This window comes from Callospermophilus lateralis, chromosome 10, assembly GCF_048772815.1.
Source record: "Callospermophilus lateralis isolate mCalLat2 chromosome 10, mCalLat2.hap1, whole genome shotgun sequence".
NCBI classification, from domain to species: domain Eukaryota; kingdom Metazoa; phylum Chordata; class Mammalia; order Rodentia; family Sciuridae; genus Callospermophilus; species Callospermophilus lateralis.
Genome location: NC_135314.1, coordinates 119,926,406 through 119,932,014, shown reverse-complemented (window position 1 = coordinate 119,932,014; position 5,609 = coordinate 119,926,406).

Below are 5,609 nucleotides of genomic sequence, written 5' to 3'. Positions count from 1 at the left end.
GGGGTGTGCCTTGGGGTTTATATTTTGTCCCTAGTGCCTGGAGCTCTCTCTGCTTCCTCATTGCCGTGTCCTGAGCTGCTTTCCTTCCCCCATGATTTCTGCCTCATCTTGGGCCCACAGCAATGGAGCTGGCCATCTATGGACTGAGACCTCTGAAACCATGAACTTTTCCTACTCTAAAATTGTTCTTGTCGGGTCTTTTGGTCACAGTGGCAAAAAAAAAAAAAAAAGAGGCCGACTACAACAGCTTCTCTCAGCAGGGCCTCTAGGAGTAGACTGATCATATGGGGGGCTGCCAACCAAGGGGCAGACAGAAAGCAGAAGCTTCCAGTCAATAAGGGCTCCTCTGTTCATCAAAGTAGTGACCGCCCATCCAGATTGGAGGATGAAGAGTCAACACCACCTCTCAGGAGTGGTGAGGTCCCACTGAGAAGAGCCTATGGGATGGCCAATACTGTCAAGGCCATCTTGGGAAAAGAGAATCTCTCACATATTGTTTGTGATAGATGCAGAAACTCTTTGAAATCTCCACTAAGTGCCATTTTGATCCTCAGTTTGATTTTCCATTTTTAATCTACTCTGGCTAGCAAGATTTTGAGATAAGCAAAATTGAAACCCATACAACAGTTTCCTGCACATTATCTGTCCTTTAGATTAACTGCAATTAAGGATCCAAGGTAATTCCTTCAATAGGGGAAGGCGGAGCTCTTAGAGATGGAACTGATCCATTAGTAACAACATGATAGATTTTGACCTAGGAAGTAACAACCCCAAAATCAATGCTACAAGACAATAAATGTGTTTCTCTCTCAGTCCATCACAGGTTGACTGAGACTGCTGTTCTGAGACACAGGGTGACAAAGCATAGGCCATCTGTAGCTTTGCTGGGTATCATGACAAAGGCAGGGAGCAGCCAATTGTATACCAACTGCACACCAACTTTTAAAGGCGCTTGCCCAGAAGTGAGCCAGTTCCCCCAGGCTCCCACACAAGACACACGGTACACTTGGTCTCAAATGGGGCAGGTGCATGCAATCCCACCACACCCGAGGGAGGAGACATCCTGACATATTTGAGGACTGCATTCCAGATTGGGGTTGGCTTTTTCATGGTCCTGCTCAAGGTCAACGCACAAGCATCTTCATAAAGATGTAGAGAGGAAAGCGCATGCCCCCCTGCTATATTCTCCTATCCCAATATGCTCTAATGGTTTCTGCTACTGTTGTTGGGGTTTGTTGTTGTTGTTTGGGAGTTTGGAATTTTTTCGCCAAGCTTTCCTTTATGTTTCATGCATGACATTTCTCAGAGTAGTGACAGTGGTGGAAATTCTGACCTTGCCTGAGGAGTCCTAGAGAACAAAGTGATCCCAAGGGAAAATTCCCAATAGTCTCCACCCGCCAGGTGAATCTGCACCTCCCAGTGCAAGCCCTTGCCTTCAATGTGGCGTGTGCCCAAGGGTCTGCACCACAGAGTAGACAGCAGGACTCGTGCTGCCTGGGCTCAAGACCACCACTCTCTAGTGAGTGACCTTGAACCATGTGCTTAACTTCTTTAAGCCTGAGGTTCTCAGCTGCAAAATGAATATACTATTTGCCTTCTGCAGCTGTTGTGAGAGCCAAAAGAGATAACGTTTATACAGCACTTAGAACCATGCCCAGAAAATTTTAAGTGGCTATTCATGCTGACGCTGGTGGAATAATCTAGCCCAACTCTGTGAGCCCGTGACCGGGTTGAACCTGTGGTTGGTCTGATGGTTGTGCTCCTGTAGCCAGACCCTCAGTGCTCACCTAGGATGGCATAGCAATAAGTTTTGTGAGCATGAAATTTAAAGAGACATAAAAAGCAGAGCCCTTACATTTAATTGACATGAAATGAGATAGTTTTGTGCTGAGTACAAGGAGATAGTTACACTTCCTACCCAAAAAATTTTCCTACTAAACTGCCTAAATGGCTGATATTTTATCATTAGAAAGTCACTCCTTTGTCTTCACCACTGCCTTGTCTATGTAATTCATAAATGTTGATGGAGTGTATGGGGGACTCACGGAAAGGATTTAACAGGAATAGCCAAGGCTCTTCTAACAACACTTTCATGAAGAGGACTAGAATCTTCTCCCAGAAACTCAGCAGGAGTGACTAAAATTCTGCCACATGTGATGATATTTAAAATTCTTACTAAAATGGGTTTTTTTCAATGGCACCACTGAAATCGTTTGAGCCAGCATTGCCTCCAGTCAGCCCCTCCAATCCAGACTCTCAGTTACTGCCAAAGATATTATCCTGCCTTGCCCTGTTCTTGTAGCATTTGCGCCCAGAAAGACACTGGCGCCCCCGCGTGGATGGGGGGTGCCACCACCCCGCCAGGGCCGCCCCCAGCTCCCTGGCTCCACCCACCTCCCCAGGCCTCCCACAGTCTCCACTGCCCTGAAGCTCCACGTTCCTTACCAGTAGCCCTCAGTGGCTCAGTCCCCTGGCGGCATCACAGGTAACGGCCACCGTGTGGTGAAAGGGGACTCTTCCGCCTTCAGCACTCTCACGTGACTCCTGAGGGACCATTGATCACAGCACTTCTTCCTCCCAGACCCAAGCTTGGGCATGTGACCCAGGCACAGCCAATCAGAGGACTGCTTTCCTTGGGCCACGTGATCCAGATGAGCCCAATCAACGCCTTTCCTCCTGGCTTTGCTAAGTGAAGGGAATCGGTCTGGTCTTTGGGGCCTCCTTGCACCCGGGTGCGAAGTTAAGCAGAAAAGGAGACAGAACGGAGGGAGGGAGGGAATGGCAGCCCTCGCTTCACCCCCTGATCCAGCCAAACCTACGGTGGGGTTAATTTAAAATATACCCACAAATCAATCATTTGAAGCTCCTCCCTTCTAATGGAGAGGCCGATTCCCCTGCCCTCCGTGTGGACTAGACTTAATGAGCAGAATGGGGTAGAAATTAGAGTGGGACTTTTTTGGGGGGTAGGTCCTTAAGGCTTCGCTGCACCTGTCTTGTTCTCTCTGGAATGACTTGTTGTGGGAGGACTTTCAGGCAGCCCTGCAGAAGGGGCCACGTGCTCCTGCCCATAGCCTTGGCAGGGACACCCCTTTCCAAGTACAATCTCCACCCCTGGTCAAGCCTTCAGATGCCACAGGTTTGATGTCTTATCTGCAACTGCCTGAGAGGCCCTAAACCACTACCATCCAGCTAAACCCCAGAGAGACCCTAATCCAGTACCACCCAGCTAAACCCCAGAAAGACCCTAAGCCAGTACCACCAAGCAGTTCTCAAATCTTGACCCTCAGAAATAATGAGATAACAAATGTTGTTTTGAATCACAAAGTGTTGGGGCAATTTATTTGTCAACATTAAATAACAAATACCTGAAGCAGTTCCAAGTTTGTGCTGGAACAGTCTGTATTTTTTTTTTTCTTAAACTTAAGTTTCTATCTTTAACATCTATAATTTCCTTGAATACCACCCTTCCTTCCCTCTCCAGCTTCTTCACCTGGCCCTGTCCCTCTGAACTCTTAGATCCTTACTGGGGATCTGCCCCTGGAAAAGCTCCATCCCCTTCTTCTCAGCATCTACTCCTGCATGTTGGGTAAAGGTCCCTTCTCTGAATCCTCAAGACCTCCAGAGCCTTCTTCCACTCAGTGCAGCCATGGTCATTGTCATGGGTCTCCCATCTAGCCTCTGGGCCCCTGAGGACAGGGATCATGTCTTGTCATCACTGACCACTGCATCCCCATTACCAGGAAGAGTTTACACACATCAAGACCCTCGGTCCATGCAGTAGATGGTGTTGGTGCCCTCACTTGAGCCAACCTCACCATCAGTGTAGACAGCTCACTCCAGTTTGTCCAGGACTCTCCCAGTTGTGGCACTGAAAATCCTTCATCCCAGAAACCCCTCAGTCCTGAGTAAATTCAGGTGGTTGGTCACCCTGCAGTGTCAGTGACACCCAGCCCCCAGCTCCTACTGGGAGAGCTGGTGCCATGAGCCCACATCAGCAGCCTTCTCCAGACATCGTCTCTGGCTAGTGGGAGCAGCCTCCCTCACTTGCTGGGAGACTGCAGCACCCCCCAGGGGACCAATGGATGAGTGATACTGGAGCACAGAGAACAGCTGTCACTTGGGATCTCTTATAGATGACTGTCATGGCAGGGGCTGGAACCATGAGGCTTAAGTCAACTGAATGTCTAAGATGGCTCAGTCACATGACTGGCATTTAAGGCTGGCAGGTGGCAACCTTATCACCTGCACAGGTCCTCTTCCTGTGATGGTGGCAGCCAGGCTCTGAGGGGGGTGTCCCAAGAGCAAGCTTTCCAATAGGCACTGGAGAAGCAGCAAGGCTTCTGCTCCTAGAATCTGGCCTTGGGCACCACAGACTGCCTCCTCCTGCATCCTGTGGGTCAAGGCCAGCCCACATTCATAGTGTGAAGGTCAGGAGGCACAGCTCACTGAGCACCATCTTTGGAAATCAGCTTCTGCAGCAATGTGATCCAGGAAGGATGGGAAGAGGAAGATCAGCTCTCACCAAGTGCCTGCCCTGTGCCAAGCCCCTCAGAAATGTCACCCCGAAGTCCTCACCACAACCCCATATAGGTGTTTCTGCTCCTCATTTCAAAGAAAAGTCAACTGGGGTTCAGAGAGATGCCTGTTTATGCAAGGTCATAAGATCATAAAGTGGCCAGACCTGAACTCAGGTCTGTGGTCCAGCTCATATCAGTCCAGGCTGCAGAGCTTCCCCGAGTAGCCACTTCTTGGCCGTTCCGCCTCCAGCAGCTACAGACTCCACATGCTGATAATCCCCCTCCTCTTTCCACTGGGACAAGTTGCCCTTTCACTGGAAAGGGAAATGACTTCCAGCTCCATCCAGCAAATTCCCTGTCTCCCTGCTCTGCCCTTGGAGACAGTGAGGCCCAGCCATCCATCACTAAGGCCTGCTTGCCAGCTCCTTCGCTGCCGTATGGGCTCCCAGCCCTGGGGGCTGCAGGAGCAGATGCAGCCAGAGCTGCCTCCTTTCCCCTGCAGCTCTGAGACCCCGGTGCTCTGCAGATCTCCCCGCCAGCTGTGCAGACTGGCTTAGCTAAGGTTCCCTGACTTTTATAGACATGAGTGAAAGCCGGGTCATTAAGCCTGAATCTTCTGAAATCCCAGAGATTCATAGTCCAATCTAAAATCTGCAGTGAGTGAGGGGGAAAGTACATATGGTCTGGCCTCTGGGGTTCAGAGCCTGTAACTGGGCATCAGAGGAGCTGAGAAGGCCTAGGTTTACTTCAAGGGACCCAGAAGCAGAAGACCAGGATAGGCCACAGCTCTGTTGGGGGACTTCTGTGGAACCAGATACAGGTCAGGGCCTGCAGGCCCAAGATGTGGTAACTCTGTCCCTAGTAAAGGTCGCCATCTAACCAGGAGCTGAATAATCACATCCCCAGAGGAGGTCAAAGCAGGATGGACAGTGGGTTTGAAATGTCCTCACTCAGTTCCTGCCTTATAGACAAAGCCTGAAATACGAGGTGAGGGCCAGATTCCTCTGCACAGAAGTGACCTCCACTGTAAATACCACAATACTGGGGGTTTGACTTACTAATGTGGCCCTCCTAGATGGAGACCATGGAGCA